Source organism: Pantherophis guttatus, chromosome 2, assembly GCF_059756535.1.
Source record: "Pantherophis guttatus breed Tessera chromosome 2, ASM5975653v1, whole genome shotgun sequence".
In the NCBI taxonomy this organism is placed as follows: Eukaryota; Metazoa; Chordata; class Lepidosauria; order Squamata; family Colubridae; genus Pantherophis; species Pantherophis guttatus.
This window is the reverse complement of record NC_142064.1, coordinates 258,504,613-258,523,947: the sequence shown is the minus strand read 5'-3', so window position 1 is coordinate 258,523,947 and position 19,335 is coordinate 258,504,613. Positions and strand designations below refer to the sequence as shown.

At 46.5% G+C, this 19,335-nt stretch overlaps 1 long non-coding RNA gene across 1 annotated transcript; it reads left to right on the top strand.

Moving 5' to 3' along the window:
* Positions 1–13,853: 13,853 nt before the first annotated feature.
* Positions 13,854–18,072, top strand: LOC117667904 (uncharacterized). Its single transcript, XR_004592168.3, has 2 exons — positions 13,854–14,045; positions 17,848–18,072. It is a non-coding gene; the product is annotated as an uncharacterized LOC117667904 (long non-coding RNA).
* Positions 18,073–19,335: the final 1,263 nt, after the last annotated feature.

Genomic DNA, 19,335 nt, shown 5'->3' with positions numbered 1-19,335 from the left:
TAAAAATGATAAGATATTTATATGTTGTATGTTGTGTAACTGTCAAATATGTGTCTTAATAAAATTACAAAATTAAAAAAAAAATATTGTTGGACGAGCAGGCACAAAAACAGCCTGCTGGGCTGTTGGGAAAAAAGCTTGGGAAACAGTCCCCTCATCAGTCCACATCAGTGCTGATTTACCACATTTATCAAGTATTGAGAAAGCGAGGGATAAGCAGCACAAGCAAATGACAGCTAATGACTAAAAAGCCAGCCATCAACACACCCCAATCAACATCTAAAAAGCCACTTACAACAGGCACTATAAATACTACACATAGAACAACACACATTCTTCTGGAGAGAAATTCTTTGAAGATGGGCTCCAGCATGAGTCCGAAACTCATAAGGCAAAACCTCCGGTCGCAGTGACTGACTCAGATTGGATCCCGCAACGTTATCCTGGGACGCGTATATTCTCTTTCATTTGTGACAACTATTTGTGGCATCCTCTGGTCATGTGACCATGATTTACGACATTTTTTTCCCCTGGAAACTGATGTTTACTTTCAATTTTCTACATCTAGTTTTGGTCACCACGCTATAAAAAAAGATGTTGAGACTCTAGAAAAAGTGAAGAGAAGAGCAACCAGGATGATTAGGGGGCTGGAGACTAAAACATATGAAGAACAGTTACAGGAACTGGGCATGGCTAGTCTAGTGAAGAGAAGGACCAGGGGAGACATGATAGCAATGTTCCAATATTTGAAGGGCTGCCACAGAGAGGAGGGGATCAAGCTGTTTTCCAAAGCACCTGAAGGCCAGACAAGGAATAATGGATGGAAACTGACCAAGGAGAGATTCAACCTAGAAATGAGGAGGGACTTTCTGACAGTGAGAGCAATCAACCCATGGAACAGCTTTGCCTTCGGAAGTTGTGGGAGCTTCATCACTCGAGACTTTCAAGAAGAGACTGGATTGCCATTTGTCAGAAATGGTGTAGGGTCTCCTGCTTGAGCGGGGGGTTGGGCTAGATGACCTATAAGGTCCCTTCCAACTCTGTTAATCTGTTAAAAAGAATGGCAACAAACAATGGGTTCAGTTAATGACTGCGGTGTTTGCTTTGCAACCGCCACAAAAGGGTCATAAAATCATGTGTGGTTAAACATAATTAACCATTTAATGACGGTCACAACTTATGACTGCAATTGCAGGCCTCAAATACAGCAGAGCTTCCGCTTTCTAATTCCTGCCCATAATCTTCTTCTTATCTGTGAGGTTTTTGATCCCTACGTCAACCCTTCATTCATCACAATTTTGGGGTGTGCCTGTCGAGCGTCAAGAAGCACTCGACACCATGCACAAGACCGCTGACCCATGGACGTTCATCCTACCTGCTAGGAGGAGGGATGAGACGGGCTGCACGGGTGTTGGTGACGGGGACGGGCTGGCGACTAGGCGTTATAATGCACGGGTGTTTATCGGGGCTCGCGGAGGTGTAACACATGTTACGAAGACAAGAAGCGTAATTGGATCAAGACGGAATGAATGACGACATTGCTGTGCGCGCGTGACGAGCGGCGGGAAGTTGAAAACCGCCGAGCAGCTGTTTGCCATGAGAGAAATCCCTATAAAAAGAACTCTGTGTGGGGCGTGGGGTAGCTGCGTCTTTGAATTGCATTTGCAGTCCGACTTCCGTACGAGCTGTTTGTCACAATAAACCAAGTTGTATCGACTCTCCGAGAGCGTTGCTTGTGTTTTCGTGAGCACAGACTGGGGGGAAGCCGAGAGGAAGACGCAGCTCCCCTTTCCTTTGTTTGGTTTCATTCCTGCTGTGAGTCCGGTTACGGAGCCTCGATACGATGGCCGAAGGCGTAACCGAGGATGTGCTGTCCATGGAGGCGTTGCAAGACGAGGAGGCACCGGGGGACGCTGCCGTTCCCGACGCACCCGAAATGGAGGAACAGCTGGTGGTGCGGCCGAAACGCCGGGAGCAGCCGAAAAGCAGCGGAGCCGCGGAGTCGCGGCCAGAGACGGGGCGTGAGGAACGGGGGTCGAAAGAGCAGGGAGCGACTGAGACGCGTCCACAAGCACCACCTTATGTAGGCTCCCAGTTCCTGGGTTGGAGGGAACGGCAGTGGGTTGAGGAAGAGGAGGGGGAGTGGAGTTACTCCACTGGCCCAGGGGCGTCCACTATGGACGTTTTGCGTGATAGATTTGGGGAGGCCAGTTTCCGCGACGCGTCATCTTGGCAGCCATGGGCCCCCACAGTGGACTCGTCTGGTTCTTGGTCCAGTGGGTCGGCGGGAGGTAGCTCAGGCAGCAGATTCCGTCTCGCCAGCCCGAAGCTAAAGCCTGAGCGGCGGGAACAGCGCACACAGCGGGTCAGCGGAGAACGTCAGAGCACGAGCGCCGCTCCAACAGGAAGCGGGGATAGTGTGCACGGCCCCCCAGGGACTGTGGCGCAACCCCGGAGAGAGAGGGGGGTGAACCATGGTAGAGGCGACCAGCAGACCCAGCCAGGTCTGGGGCTTAGACCGCCACAGCCACCCCAACTAGATCCTGTGCCAATATGGGGCCATGGGCCATGGGCCCCTCGCCAGACACCCTGGGGCTTACCTCCCATACAAGCGGCTTTCGATGGCACTGCAGGAAAGGTAGCGCTCTTTCTCAGCCAAGTGATAAGCCATATGGACCTATATGGTAGGCTTTATCCTTCGCAGTGGTCAATGGTGGTTGCGGTGACGGCAGTGTTAACAGGCGACGCTGCTGATTGGGTCGCTGACCTGCACAGCGAACATGCCCATGAGTTAACAGATTTAGGGCTTTTCCTGGAAGCATTGCGGCACCGGTTCGAGGACGAAACTCGAACGCAGGTTCTTGAAGGGGAATTAGTAAACCTTAGACAACGGGGCCGTCCAGCAAAGGACTACGTCAATGAATTCCGTAACTTGGCCGGAAAGCTCCGCTCTTGGCCAGAACGCCTTCTGATTCATCAATTTCAGGCGGGGCTTGATAGAGACATTAGACAGGCCTGTGTCTACCGGGGTCTAGGGCCCTGCCTCTCTGAGTGGTACAAGGCGGCTGTTAGTCTAGATGTCGGGTTGCGGGAATTCAAGCCCCGTAACGTAAACCTAAATCTACGACGGGGATCCATGAGTCGGTCTAGTGACAGGAACGTTGCTCGAACAGCCCCGTTTTTTGGATCCGCAAGCGGTGAGGTAGCTAGACGACCGTTCCGTTGCTTCAGATGCAATCAGGAGGGGCATCGAGCAGCAGAATGTCCAGTGCCGCCACCTCGGATGTCTACCCCACGTCCGCCACCGGCTACCATACCGCAGGACCGGCCTGCACGGACGCCAGAACGATCCAGAGCAGTTACGCAGACATCTTTGGTAGAGGCAACCTCTCGTTCCATCGCGGGTGGTCCACCGGGAACAGCCCGTGTGCCCAAGACTCCAGAGGAGACTGACACGGAGGAGGATATACACGATCCCATGGTGAGTGATCCCATTCGACCGTTCCTGATTCCAGTAACCCTTAGGCACCCTGCAACCAACCGAGAGTGCGATCAAGACGCATTGATAGATTCCGGTTGCACCCGCTGCCTTATCCGCCGGTCCATAGCAGAGGCTTTAGGCCTCCGAATACTGACGTTACGCGATCCCATTAAATTCGAACAGGTGGATGGTACTACTCTGGGGGGGGTACCCGCCACTAGCGTAACAGAACCTGTAGTGTTAACGATAGGGGCCCATCAAGAACGCATCCGGTTCATTGTAATAACACAGATGATAGAACCAATCATCCTAGGTCTTGCCTGGTTAGATAAGTGGCAGCCCCACATCTGGTGGGAGGGGGGTTTCCGTAAAGTAAGGCTCCCAATAACAGAGGAACCTTGTGTTGCACTCCAGCATGAGGCAACGCCCCAACAGAAGTACCCTTCCGTGTATGCCGACCTTGCTCGAGTGTTTAGCGAGAACGAATGTGACGTATTGCCACCACACCGAGATACCGACTGTGGTATCGAAATCATCCCTGGAGCTCGCCTACCGAAACCCCGAATGTACTCGATGACCCCAAAAGAGTTAGAAGAATTACGCACATATATAGACAAAAACCTGGCGAGAGATTTTATCCGACCTAGCAGGTCACACTTAGCAGCACCGGTGCTGTTCCGAGAAAAGAAGGACGGCGGGCTACGATTATGTGTTGACTACCGGGGACTAAATGCTGTCTGTGTAGAGCCGCTGTATCCACTTCCGCTGATACCCGATTTACTGACGACCTTGGGCACCGGAAAAATCTTCACGAAACTAGACCTACGTGAAGCGTATTATCGGGTGAGGATACGGTCAGGGGACGAATGGAAAACCACATTCAACAGTCCCCTCGGTAGTTACCATTTCTTAGTAATGCCGTTTGGTCTGCAAGGTGCACCAGCTGTTTTCATGCAGCTCATAAACGGAGTGTTGCACGAACACTTATATCGAGGGGTATTAGTGTACCTGGATGATATACTTATTTATTCAAACACGATGGAAGAGCACGTTCAGCTCGTTCGACAGGTACTTACCAAATTACTGGAGGCACACCTCTTTGTTAAACTCTCGAAATGCGAATTCCACCGGAGAGAAATAGATTACCTTGGGTTTCGGATTAGTGATACGGGAATTCAGATGGATCCGAAAAAAGTAGAAGCAGTGATGGAATGGCAGGCCCCGCGAACACGTAAGCAATTACAGAGCTTTCTCGGGTTTGCGAATTTTTACCGACAGTTCATCCCATCGTTCGCGAAGATAGCGTTGCCTTTAACTGAGCTCTTAAAAACGAAAGGTAAAGTGGCGCCCGGAGTGAAACCCAGACCGGGACACGTGCTGCAGTGGTCGTCCACGTATCAACAAGCATTCGAGGATCTCAAACGTCTTTTTGCTAGAGAGCCCGTACTCAAACATCCAGACACTTCACAACCATTCATTGTGCAGGCAGACGCGAGTGACGTGGCCGTGGGAGCTGTCCTACTACAAAAAGATCCAAACGGTGTTCTACGGCCCTGCGCATACACCTCGCGTAAATTCACGGCAACAGAGAGGAATTGGGCCATATGGGAGAAGGAGGCATACGCTGTAAAGCGGGCCTTGCAGACATGGCGACATCTACTGGAAGGTAGTACAAAGCCTTTTGAGGTCTGGACGGACCACAAGAATCTGGAAGCCCTACAAACCCCTCGAAAATTGTCCCCAAAACAAATCAGATGGGCACAATATTTTCAGCGCTTCCGATTCTCTCTCGTCTACAAACCAGCAGGTAAAATGTTTTTGGCTGATGCCTTGTCACGAATGCCTCAATACAGAAGCAGAAGGGATGAAGTTTTACAGGCTGTGATTCCACCCATGAAAGCGTATACACTGGGAACTCGCCAACCCATTGACTGGGTTTCGACACTGCAAAAGGAACTGCAAACGGATAAGTGAGTACAAGACAACCACTCTTCTGTCACCCACCGAAACGGCTTGGTATGGTGGGGGGATAGGTTATATATCCCCGTTTCCTTGAGGCATCAAGTGTTGGCTCACTGCCATGATAACAAAACCGCAGGACATTTTGGGTTCTTAAAAACGTTGCATCTAAGCCGAAAACAATTCTGGTGGCCCAAAATGAGGAAAGACATTGACCGCTACGTCCGCGGGTGTCACATATGTGCTGTATCTAAACCACGTCCTGGAAAACCATTAGGGCTACTACAGACAGTGGCAGAACCAAGCAGGCCGTGGGATGAAATCGCCATGGATTTCATCGTAGAGCTCCCTAACAGTAGGGGATATACCGTTATCTGGACTGTAGTCGATCTTTTTTCAAAGCAGGCACATTTCATCCCTTGTAAAGGCTTACCATCCGCAAAACGACTAGTCCGGATGTTTCTCCAACATATTTATCGATTACACGGAGCACCCAAACGAATTATTTCAGATAGAGGGGTGCAATTTACTGCCAGGTTCTGGAAAGGTTTCCTTAATGATATTGGAACAACACAAGGCCTAAGTTCAGCATATCACCCCAGCACGAATGGAGCAGCCGAGCGTGTGAATGCCATGGTGGAACGGTACCTCCGTTCCTACGTATCATACCAACAGAGGGACTGGGTGGACTATCTCCTGTTTGCTGAGACAGCATATAACAATTCGGTGCATAGGAGCACCGGGTGTACTCCTTTCCACGTTGTTATGGGACGGGATTTCCCAGCTATTCCTGACCTGGACGTCACCACTCCACCATCAATGACTCCCCAGGAGTGGGCGACTAACATACGGAAGACATGGCCTCAAATAAAGCAAGCACTGACTAAAGCAGCTGAGGAATATAAAGAGCAAGCCGACAAAAAACGAACCACATGTCCTCCTTTTCAGGTTGGGGATTTAGTTTATGTGTCCACTAAATACATACGGATGCGGCTACCCAGTCGAAAATTAGGTCCTAAATATATAGGCCCCTTCCCCATCGTAAGAATCATTAACCCGGTAACCTTTATGTTAAAACTACCCTCTCTGCTTGGGAAAATACATCCTGTTTTCCATTCGAGTCTATTGAAACCAGCAACCGTACCCACTACGTCAACACAAACACCCCCAGGCCCAGTAACAGGGGCTCACTATGAAATTAAAGATATTCTCGACACGAAAACGCGGAGAGGCCATCTATACTATTTAGTTCGATGGAAAGGTTATCCTGATACCGAGGCATCATGGGTTCACAAAAAAGATGTAAATGCCCCACGGTTGGTGGGGAAGTTTCATAAGGAAAACCCCCACAAACCAAAACCGTTATAAAAACACTAACCACTATTTGTGTTTTGTTCTCTTTTAGGCGGACACCTGGTAGGGGGAGCCGCCTGTCGAGCGTCAAGAAGCACTCGACACCATGCACAAGACCGCTGACCCATGGACGTTCATCCTACCTGCTAGGAGGAGGGATGAGACGGGCTGCACGGGTGTTGGTGACGGGGACGGGCTGGCGACTAGGCGTTATAATGCACGGGTGTTTATCGGGGCTCGCGGAGGTGTAACACATGTTACGAAGACAAGAAGCGTAATTGGATCAAGACGGAATGAATGACGACATTGCTGTGCGCGCGTGACGAGCGGCGGGAAGTTGAAAACCGCCGAGCAGCTGTTTGCCATGAGAGAAATCCCTATAAAAAGAACTCTGTGTGGGGCGTGGGGTAGCTGCGTCTTTGAATTGCATTTGCAGTCCGACTTCCGTACGAGCTGTTTGTCACAATAAACCAAGTTGTATCGACTCTCCGAGAGCGTTGCTTGTGTTTTCGTGAGCACAGACTGGGGGGAAGCCGAGAGTGCCTTTCCCTCATCTCTAAGTGCCCCCCCCCCAAATTTGCCATGATTTCAATTTTTATTCTTGTTTTTGCAGTGGCCCTGAGGAACCATTGCCTGAAAAAGCTGTGGAAGCAGTGGTGGGTAGCGGCAGCGGGAGGCTCCGCCCACCCACTCGGATGTTTCTGCACATGTGCAGAAGCATTGCGCGAGCGAGCGAGTGCACATCCATGAGCGAACCAGTAGTGACGGGATTTGAAACCCACTACTGTGTGGAAGACATAAAAGTGTTTTCTAATCAGTTGCAAGAATTCTCCATCTATAAAGAACAGGGATTCCTCTCCATGTGTCAAGGAAACCCATGCTACTCTTGCCTAGACAGGGAAATTGACAAACAACAAAAAACCAGTTAGAAGAAGATAGTTGCCAGCCTCTTTCTTACAGGTAGTCCTTGATTTACAGCCATTTGTTTAGGACAGGGGTCAGCAACGTGAAGCTCTGGAGCCGTATGTGGCTCTTTCATCCCTCTGCTAAAGCTCCCTGTCACTCAAAATATGCGTCACAACCGCCAATGTGCGACACCCACCGGCACATGATTTATTGAGCTTTTCAACCCCCGGTAGGCCAACCATGGATAAATCCAAGAAAAGAAAAGTTTCAGAAGAAAGCAGAACGTTTAATTCAACTACATATGCTAGTTTTGTGGCGGTTCAAGAAATAGCCAGGCACGAGAAGGGTTTTGTGGCTCCCAGTGTTTTTTTTTCTGTGGGAAATGAGTCCAAAAGGCTCTTTGAGTATTTAAGGTTGCAGACCCCTGGTTTAGGGCAAGGGTGTCAAACTCAAGGCCCGGGGGCCGGATCCGGCCAGCGGGGTGCTTAGATCTGGCCCCCCGGGCCACCCTGGAAACAGCAAAGGATTGGCCCATGGTGCCTCTGACAGCAAAAATGGAGCTCGGGAGCACCACGTGTGGCCCTCTCAGGCTCCATTTTCAGCTGCGACGGCCCCCTGCCACCCTCTGCCGGTGAAAATGGAGCTCGGGGGAGGGGGGCACACCATTTTACTGGCAGAGGGCGGCAGGAACCACCACAGACGCTCCCAACACGAGTGACATCAAACTGGCCATACCCATCCTGGCCACACCCACCCCACCCTCGAGGTCAAACACAACCCTGATGCGGCCATCAATGAAATCAAATTTGACACCCGAGTTAAGGGATCGTTCAAAGTTACCACAGCACTGAAAAAAGTGACTTATGACCATTTCTCATACTTACAACGTTGCAGCATCCCCATGATCACGTAATCAAAATTTGGACGCTTGACAACTGGACTGTATTTATGATGGTTGCAGTGACCTGGAGTCATTCGATCGCTTTTTGTGATCTTCTGACGAACAAAGTCAATAGGAAAGCCAGATTCACTTAACAACCATGTTACTAAATTAACAACCGCAGTGATTCACATATCAGCTGTGGCAGGAAAGGTCTTAACAACTGCGGTTGTTAAATTAGGCAAAACTCACTTGGCAACCTTGTTTAGCTATGGTAAATTTTGGGCTCACTTGTCGTCGTAAGTCGAGGACTACCTGTACAGTATTGTTGCAAGGCTGAGATGGAATAGGTGCTCATGTTGAATCAATGCTATAATCTGTTTGTTTTGTGATGTGAACGTCATGCAAGTATCTCTCCTCTGAAACACACCCACAGCCACACCTCTTAGAAATGGAATTTTTAATATTGTGCCAAGTTATGACTAAGTGATTGTAAAGCTCACGCCTTGAAATACAGTAGCTGTACGACAATATAACAATCAGGATCTTGGCTTGACTTATTGATCAGTCTATGCTTCCTTTTGGGGAATATTTCTGCAATGATTTCCCACTGTTATGGGACTCCCTTCTCTCTCTCCCTTGGGGTTATTTCGTTTCCTTACCATCTATAAGGCTTTTGTGTATTGGGGGCTCTCTGCTAGCGTAGACTTACATGCTTGTGCTATCTTTGAACCATGTTCTCTAGAAGATCTATCAGGGGTGAAATGCTCCTGGTTCGCTCTAGTTCAGGCCAGGAGTGAAATGCTCCTGGTTCGGACTGGATCACCCGATCCGGTAGCGATGGCGGCGAGCGGTTCAGAGAATCAGTAGCAAAAATCCCTTCCCACCCCCATGCCCAGCTGAGCCGCGCAATCATCAGAGGCTTTTTATTTTATTTTTAAAAGCATTTTTTCTACAACCTCTTCAGCCGAAAAAATGCTTTTAAAAGTAAAAAAAAAAAAGCCTCTGCCGATCAGGCAAGTCAGCTGGGATCGTCAGAGGATTTTAAAAGCATTTTTTAACAACCTCTTTGGCCAAAGAGGTTGTAGAAAAAATAGTTTTAAAAGTTTAAAAAAAAAAGTTGGCCACGCCCACTCAGTCATATTACACCCCTCCAGCCATGCCCACAGAACCGGTAGTAACAAATTTTACATTTCACCACTGGTTTAGGCGAATCGGTAGTGATAAAAACTACTGGTTCGGGCAACCCAGTAGTAAAAAAAAAAAGCTACCGGTTCAGTCAAACTGGTAGTTTAAAAAAGCTACTGGTTCATCCAAACCGGTATTTCCAACGATCAGCTGTGCCCCGGGGTTTAGCTCAGTGGTGGGTTTCAAAATTTTTTACTACCGGTTCTGTGGGTGTGGCTTGGTGGGCGTGGCATGGCATGGCATGGCTTGCTGGGCGTGGCTTGCTGGGCATGGCATGGGAAGGATACTGTAAAATCTCCATTCCCACCCCAATCCAGGGAAAGGTTACTGCAAAATCTCCATTTCCTCCCAATCAGCTGGGACTCAGGAGGCAGAGAATAGATGGGGGTGGGGCCAGTCAGATTTTTTTTCTACCGGTTCTCCGAACTACTCAAAATTTCCACTACCGGTTCTCCAGAACTGGTCAGAACCTGCTGAAACACACCTCTGGTTTAGCTTTGCTAGAAAGCAGGAAAGCAGTGCTTTCTAGCGAGGCTAAATTGCGCCGCACAGCCGATCCCTCCCCCGCCCCCTGTTGTTCTATTTACCTTCCCAAGCCTCTTTTTGGTGTGTACTGTGAATGCGTGCGCAGCAAGCAAACCGGTAGCAAACCGGTTCAGATTTCACCACTGAGATCTCTGTAACCTTGGGACTTTGGTCCTTGGCTTCTCTGGAGGCAGGCGAGCAGGGATTTGCTGTAAACTGCTAGCTTGTAATGAAGAGCAAACCTCAACTTGAGAGAGATTTCACCATCCATAAATGTTGGAGTATTATTGCAGTGAGGTCGAAGTGCAAAGCGTAGGGAACTTTTGATGCATGTCATTCATGAGGAGGGCAAGTGATTTTATTAGTAATCCTCATCAGTGATTATTCAAAATTACAAGGTGCTGAACAAAGAAAACTGGTGACGGGTTAACGAAAAGAAGGACTAGGGGAGACACGATAGCAGTGTTCCAATATCTAAGTGGTTGCCATAAAGAAGAGAAAGTCAAGCTATTCTACAAAGTACCTGAAGGCAGGACAAGAAGCAATGGATGGAAACTAATCAAGGAGAGAAGCAACCTAGAACCAAGGAGAAATTTCCTGACATTTAGAACAATTAACCAGTGGAATGACTTGCCTCCAGAAGTTATGGATGCTCCAAGTTTTTAAAAACAGATTGGACAACCATTTGTCTTCAATGGTGTAGGGTTCCCTGCCTGAGCAGGGGATTGGACTAGAAGACCTTTAAGGTCCCCTCCAACTCTGTTATTCTATCCTGAGATTTCTAGCCATATAAATCAGGCTTTTGGCAACTGATATGCATTTACAATGATCGCAGCACCCTGCAGTCACACGATCACCATTTGCAACCTTCCCAGCTACCGTATTTTTCGGAGTATAAGATGCACCTTTTTCCCCAAAAAAAGAGGGTGAAAATCTGGGTGCGTCTTATACTTGGAATGTAGCCCCGCCCAGCTTCTCAAATGGAGGTTTCAGTGACTGAAAACAGCATCAGAAACAAAGGTTCGGAAAAAAAGCCCCCAAACAGAGCTTCAGAAAAAAAGCCCCCAGAAAAAAAGCCTCCAAACAGAGCTTCAGAAAAAAAGCCTTTTTTCCTGAAGCTCTGTTTCAGAGGCTTTCAGAGGCAGAAAAAAAAGTTTTTTCTGAAATGGAATTTCAAAAGTTTCAGCAGCAGAAAAAAAAGCAAAAAAAAAAAAAAAAGCAAGGCACAGAACTCACAACCAATGAACCTCTTGCTAAAATTCACCTCTGGGAACAGCTGATTGGGGGTATTCTGGGATGCTGATCCACCCGCCAATCAGCTTTTTTCTTATTTTCCTCCCCAAAAACTAAGGTGCATCTTATACTCTGAAAAATACGGTAAGTTTGGAGAAGGAAAGTCAATGGGGAAACTGGCAGGAAGCCACAAGTGACGGTCGCTTATGTCACACTTATACCATCCACGGTGAGTTGCTTAAGGACCGCCATTGTAAGGTGAGTACAACATGTACTCTTTTCACTTTATGACCGCATTGCTTAGCGGTCTCTACAGCTCTCAATTACCTGTAGAGATAGTCCTCAACAACCATTCATTTAGTGACCATGTAAAGCTACAATGGCACTGAAAAGATTGAGATATAACTCACTGCATCCCCATGGTCACCGATCAAAATTCAGGCGCTTGGCAACCAGATCACTAGGGTCGCATGATAATCTTTTGTGACCTTCCCAAATGGCAGAGAGACACTGGGAGAAGGTGGGTTTGCTGAATGACCATATAATTCATTTAACAACTGCAGTGATTTGCTTAAGAACCATGGCCAAAAAAAAAAAAAAAGGTTGTAAAACTAGGTACAACTCAGTTAAGAAACACCTTAACAACAGAAATTTTGCTCCCAAGTTTGGTCATGAATGTATATATGATATCACACCTATTTGTGTGATTTATACAATGCCATCATGACATTCAAGACTTTGCTGTGGCTTTCAGTGGGGGCCCATGCCAGGATAATCCTGGTTAATCAAATTTCCCTTTATTTTCCTAAGATCACTCTCCCAAACTACCCACGTCACATAATCATAATCATAAGTTTATTTATCAAGCATATATAAAATAACAGGTAAAAGTATAAACATAATTTGAATATATGAAAGAAGTACATCCATAGCAGGGGTGAAATGCTCCGAAGTCTGCTACTGGTTTGCTTTGCTACCAGTTCGCTGCGCACACACATGTGCAGTGCATGCCAAACCCACTCTTTGCGTGCATGCGCACCGCAAGCACTACCGCGTAGCACTGAAAAAGGAGGATTAAGAAGCCTTTACTAAGGAAAGTAGAACAGTGGGGGGGGGAACAGCTGTGCCGCGCGATTTAGATTCACTAAAGCAGGGTTTCCTACCTTTCTAGTGAATTTAAATCGCGTGGCACAGTTGATCGTCAGAAATACTGGTTTGTCCGAACTGGTAGCATTTTTTTTTACTACCAGTTCGGGCGAACCGGTCTGAACTGGTAGCATTTCACCCCTGATCCAGGAGTTTCTTAACAGATCCCTTGTGTCCTTTGGCACTAAGGAAAGTTGGCAAAAAATCTACCAGGAAAATCTTCTGAGTAAACAAGAAATGAGGGCATGATTTAGGGCAGGGCACTTTGGGGGAAAAAAAGCACCTGGAGACACAACAGCTGTCAAAGACAGAGGTGGCATGGTTGAGACCATAAAATGCACGCGAAAGCCATTCTAAAGGAGAATATTTGTAGCTCAGGGTTGAAAGGAGGGGTGCTTGGTGCTCCCTGAGCTTTCTTGCAGCTGTTTCATTACCCAAACTAGGTAACATCAGTGTACTGATTACATTACCTAGTTGGGTAATGCAAGAAAATAACCAAGCTCAGAGAGCAACAAGGCCTTTCCATCCAAAAGGAGCCTGGTGATGCAGTGGACTAAACTACTGTTAAAGTAGTATTTAGCTGCCAGCTGCCTGCAATTACAGCGAGTTCAATTCTCACCAGGCTCAAGGTTGACTCAGCCTTCCATCCTTCCGAGGTAGGTAAAATGAGGACCCAGTTTGTGGGGCCAATAAGCTGTCTTTGTATAAAAAAGAACACCATTTTGGGGGAGGGGGCAAAAGCCCTACTAAGCAGGTATATACCAAGTATGAAGGCTATTGCTTAAAAGCATTGTAAGCTGCCCTGAGTCTCCAGAGAAGGGCGGCATATAAATCAAACTAATAAATAAAATAAATAAATACAATTATTCTTGCACCCCATCATTTCTCCCCTTCAGGAAAAATTAAATGAAGGGGTGTGTGTGTCATGTTCTTTGCATGTATGCACCCAAGCGGGCATCTTGCCCCAAATAAAGAGTTTGAGTCAGACACTTTCTTAAAGAAAACTTTTCTGATCCTCTCCTTGATCGCAATTGATTAAGAAGTGGTGTGGCTTCAACATGCAATGAACTTTTGACATATCGCCTAGGCAACCAACCCTAGGTTTGCTAAACAACACTCTCTGAGTCACAAAAGAACATTGGTGACACACAATAAGGGCGTCACAACGTGGAACCCGGCACAATGTGAAAGGCTTCTCCTACTACAGTTTCAGCTTGCTGCAGTAGGACAACAACACAGAAGTACACAAAAAATTCCAACCAACCATTCACAGAGGGAAAATTACCAAGGTTTATGACGTAAGGGCTCTTGGGTTAAATCGGTCACTGCTTTCAACACGCAACTATCACACACGCACAAAGTATTCAGTGGAAGGTATGCTTGCATCAGAAGCCATTATCAAACCCGAAAGGTTTGAGGCAGTGGTGAAATGCTACCGGTTCGGACCGATTCAGCCGAACTGGTAGCAATGGCGGCGGGTGGTTCGGAGAACCGGTAGCGACGGCAGCGTGAGAGGCTCCACCCACCTGCCCAGTTGTCATTACTTCCAGGTTTTAACCAGGAAGTAACCTGTTTTTTACCCTCTGCACATGTGCAGAAGTGTTTGCACACGCGCAGAGGGTCCGTGAATGCACATGACACGCGGGCGCACTTCCGAACCGGTAGGGAAGCTAAGTAGATTTCACTCCTGGTTTGAGGGCAGATGGTTTGCACTCTTGAGCTGCTCACAACAAGCAAGCCTGTGCCTTTATTTGGTGCTGTGATGTGCCAAGTGCCCACAGCCATTCCTTAGGTCAGGGGTGCCAAACTCGTGTCGTCACGTTGTTGTCACATGACTTTTTTCCCTTTCGCTAAAATGGGGGGTGGGCGTGGCCAGCATGTGATGCATCTGGCCCACGGGCTGCGAGTTTGACACCCCTGCCTTAGGTCAATATTTTTGAACCGTGGCAACCTTAAGACGTCAACCTTCAACCTGGTTGACATCTGTGAACGTCTTCCCCAAAGTCTTCTTTAAAATGTGGCCTCCTCATGCTGACTGGAGAATTCTGGGAGTTGAAGTCCACACCAGTGGTGGATTGCTTCCGGTTCAATCAGCAGGAGGCGCCGCCCACCCCTCCAGACGTCATAAATGATAATCTGTGCATGCGCAGAAGCTTCTGCACATGCGTCCACAGCCCCATTGTGAACCGGTAGTAAAGATAAGTAGAACCCATCCCTAGTCCACACATCTTCAAGTTGTCAAGGTTGAGAAACACTATTCTAGCTCCTAATTTCCAGATGTTGCATGTTCAATAGTGCATCCGGAGCCAAACTAGAGGATGCAGTCTGTAGGGCCAGATGTAACTTGGGCTGTTCCCCTTGTGGCTCCTCATGAACATCTGGAGGACACCTGGGAAGCAACAAAAGGCTCAGCTTGGTCTATCCCTTTCTATGTTCTTAATTCAGGAACTATAACAGAATATCAGTGTTGGAAGAGGCCTTGGAGGTCTTCTAGTCCAACCCCCTGCTCAAGCAGGAAACCTATACTACAGGGAGTCCTCAACTTACAACAGTTCATTAAGTGACGGTTCAAGGTTAAAACAGCATTGAAAAAAAAGTGACTTATGACCGTTTTTCACAGTTACAACCTTTCCAACATCCCCATGATCATGTGATCAAAATTCAGATGCTTGGCAACTGGTTCATATTTATGACCATTGCTGTGTCCCAAGGTCATGTGATCCTCTTTGACGACCTTCCGACAAGCAAAGTCCATGGGAAAGCCAGATTCTTATAACAACCGGGTTACTACCTTATCCACTCCATTGATTCACTTAACAACGGTGACAAGAAAGGTCGTAAAATGGGGCCAAACTCACTTAACCATGTAAGAACAGAAATGTTGCGCTCAGTTGTGGTTGTAAGTCGAGGATTACCTGCATTTCAGACAAATGGTTGTCCAATCACTTCTTTAAAAATCTCCAGTGTTGGAGCAGCCACAATTTCTGGAGGCAAGTCGTTCCATCGATTCATCATTCTAACTGTCAGGAAATTTCTCCTTAGTTCTAGTTGGTTCTCTCCTTGATTAATTTCTGTCCACTGCTGCTTGTTCTGCCTTCAGATGCTTGATTCATAACAACAGCTGGTACATTTGCAAGAGATAAACCGGGTCCAGACCAGTGGTGGTATTCAGCCGGTTCGATCCGGTTCAAGCGAACCTGTAGGGGCGACGGCAGGATGCCCCACCCACCCATGCGGACATCATGACCAGTGTGGGTTGCCCCTGGTTCGGACCAGTTCACAAGAACCAGTAGTAAAACCAGCAGGAGGCCCCTCCCATCCCCCCCAGATGTCGTCATCAGTGATCTGTACATGCGCAGAAGCGCAATCCTGTTGCAAACCGGTAGTAAAGGTAAGTAGAACCCACCCCTGGTCATGATGTTCCATTTTTTCATGTTTTCAAGGCTCTGCGTGTGCACACATTTGCAAACCGGTAGGGAAGGTAAGTGAATACCACCCCGGTCCAGACTCTTACCATGTGCACTGATACCAGATTCAAATCAGTGTGCTGCTTAAAATAGATGACACTAATGCATTTTACAGATCCTTTGTAAACTGCAGCAAAGCAATAGCACTTAGACTTATATACCGCTTCACAGCTCCTCTTTAAGTGGTTTACAGAGTCACCATATTGCTCCCAACAATCTGGGTCCTCATTTTACCAATCTCAGAAGGATAATAGAAGACTGAGTCAACCTCTAGCTGGTGAGGATCGAACTCCTAGCAGTCGGCAGAATTAACCTGCAATACTGCATTCTAATCACTGCGCCCCACCACGACTCTTTACAAGAATAGGTGGCTTTCTGGTAAATAAAAAGCAAGCAATGAAGAGGGGTATCCCGTGGAGACAAAAGGGGACAAAAAACCCCCATTGTGATGTTGTGATGCAAATATTTTCTCTTTTGTGCTTGCATCATTGATTCTACAGGCAAGTATACAAAAAGTGAACAACGTGGAGAATGACAACCATGTTATTATGTGGTATATAAGTTGAATTAATTAATAATAATAATAATAATAATAATAATAATAATAATAATAATAATAATAATAATAATAATAATAATGTCCTGATGTACGTTTTGACTTTTTTTCCCCAATGTGGTGGTTTGTTTTGGACACCTCTGACAATGTGGTAAGGCCACACTTGGAATATTGCATTCAGTTTTGGTCGCCACGATGTAAAAAAGATCTTGAGACTCTAGAAAGAGTGCAGAGAAGAGCAACAAAAATGATTAGGAGACTGGAGGCTAAAACATATGAAGAACAATTGCAGGAACCGGGTATGTCTAATTTAATGAAAAGAAGGACTAGGGGAGACATGATAGCAGTGTTACAATATCTCAGGGGCTGCCACAAAGAAGAGGGAGTCAAGCTATTCTCCAAAGCACCTGAGGGTAGGACAAGAAGCAATGGGTGGAAACTAATCAAGGAGAGAAGCAACTTAGAACTAAGGAGAAATTTCCTGACAGCTAGAACAATTAATCAGTGGAACCACTTGCCTCCAGAAGTTGTGAATGCTCCAACACTGGAAGTTTTAAAGAAGAGATTGGACAACCATTTGTCTGAAGTGGTGTAGGGTTTCCTGTCTAAGCAGGGGGTTGGACTAGAAGACCTCCAAGATCCCTTCCAACTCTGTTATTCTGTTCTGTTCTATTCTGTTCTGTTCTATTCTATTCTATTCTATTCTATTCTATTCTATTCTATTCTATTCTATTCTATTCTATTCTATTCTATTCTATTCTATTCTATTCTATTCTATTCTATTCTATTCTAATAAGATCTTTCACAACAGCTCCTAGGGTGTTTCAAATTCATAGTTTGGAGGCGGCGTTAACAATGTGGATTCCTGCATTGAGCTGCAAGTTAGCTGCCCTCAATACCTCTTTCATCTAGATCAGGGGTCCCCAAAGTTGGCAGCTTTAAAACTTGTGGATTTTAATTCCCAGAATTCTCCTATGCTGGCCAGCTATGCTGGCTGGAGAATTCTGGGAGTTGAAATCCACAAGTCTTAAAAGCTGCCAAGTTTGAAGACCTCTGACCTAGATGATTACATATATAAATAGCTTCATCCTTTCAGAGACGAGGGGACAGATTGATCGACTGACTTCTGGTAAAACCATTCTATTTCCCACAGCGGCTTTCCCCGGAGTCTTGGAGCTGAACGAAATTTAACCCAGAGAAATGCAAAGTTCAGAGGAAACTGAAATCGAATGTGCCGATTTAGAACGAGGGATGCCAGAGTTAAGAACAGCCTGTTTGTGTGAAAAGGATTTTGAAACCATAACTCATGATGGCTTGAACGTGACTCAGAAGTGTTCTGTAAGCTAAACGGTCAAATATAATTTTAGGTTGCCTTGAATTTTTTGTCTCTTTGTAGTCTGAGGTGGATTTCACATAATTTTACCTCAGGTTCGCCGCGCACCAAAAATGTGAGTGTGTGTGCCTTCTGCACATGCGTTTTGCTCACGCGCGCAGCTTGTACGCATGCACGGGGCTTAGAAAACATGACTAAATAGGACTGCATAGCACCCAGATGGGTGGGCAAGCCCACCCACAGTCGCCACTACCAGTTCGCCTGTAACCGGACTGAACCGTTTGAATACTACCACTGTTCCTAGTCTTTTCCTGCAGGTATAAGGACTGCTTTTTCTGTTTTTTGGGTCAACCTAGTGTTGAACCACTGGTGGCAATAGGAATTGATCAACTGGCTTTTTTCCCGAGCCTTCTAAGAGGGCTAAGAGAGAGGGATTGGCCCAAAGTCACCCAACTGGCTTTCATGCCTCAGGCAGGACTAGAACTCAGAGTCCCTTGGTTTCTAGGCTAGTTGCTCTAACCACCAGACCAGTGTTTCTTAACCTTAGCAACTTTAAGATGCCTGGACATCTAGCAGAGATGACTGCTAAATTGACTGCTTTGATTAAAGAAAAAAAAACACAATTATTTTTATTTCTACTTGGAAACCACTTCTGGACTTTGTGCTTGAGGTAGGGGAAAAAAATGAAACTTTGATTTTGGGTTTTACCGATTAGATAGTCCCAAAGGTGCTTTTTTCAAGAGGCAACTGGACTTTCCGGTTTTTCTTTAAAGACGTTTCACTTCTCATTCAAGAAGTGGATGAGCTGAAGAAGCTTTCTTGGATGAGAAGCGGAACGTCTTCAAAGAAAGAGCAGAAAGTCCAGTTGCCTCTTGAAAAAAGCACCTTTGGGACAACCATGACCTGGATGACTGAGAATCTCCATAGACATTTACTGATTACTTTTATTTACTTTCTTTACTTTTATTTAATTTGTATACCGCCCTTCTCCTGAAGGACTCAGGGCGGTGAACAGCCAACAATAAAATACATACATACAAAATTTAAAAAACAGAACTAAAATCGAATTAAATAATTTGGCCCAGACAGATTAAAACCCCAATCAATTTAAAACAGATTTAAACTTTGAAAATTAAAAGATATTGAAAATATTAAAATATTAAAATTGTTTAAAAATTGTTTTAAAAGAGGGAGAAAGTTCGGCCAGGCCCGCCTGATGAAATAAGAAGGTCTTTAGAGCGCAGCGGAAGGTGCGCAGATCCGGGATCCTCCGTATCTCCGGGGGGAGCTCGTTCCAGATAGTAGATG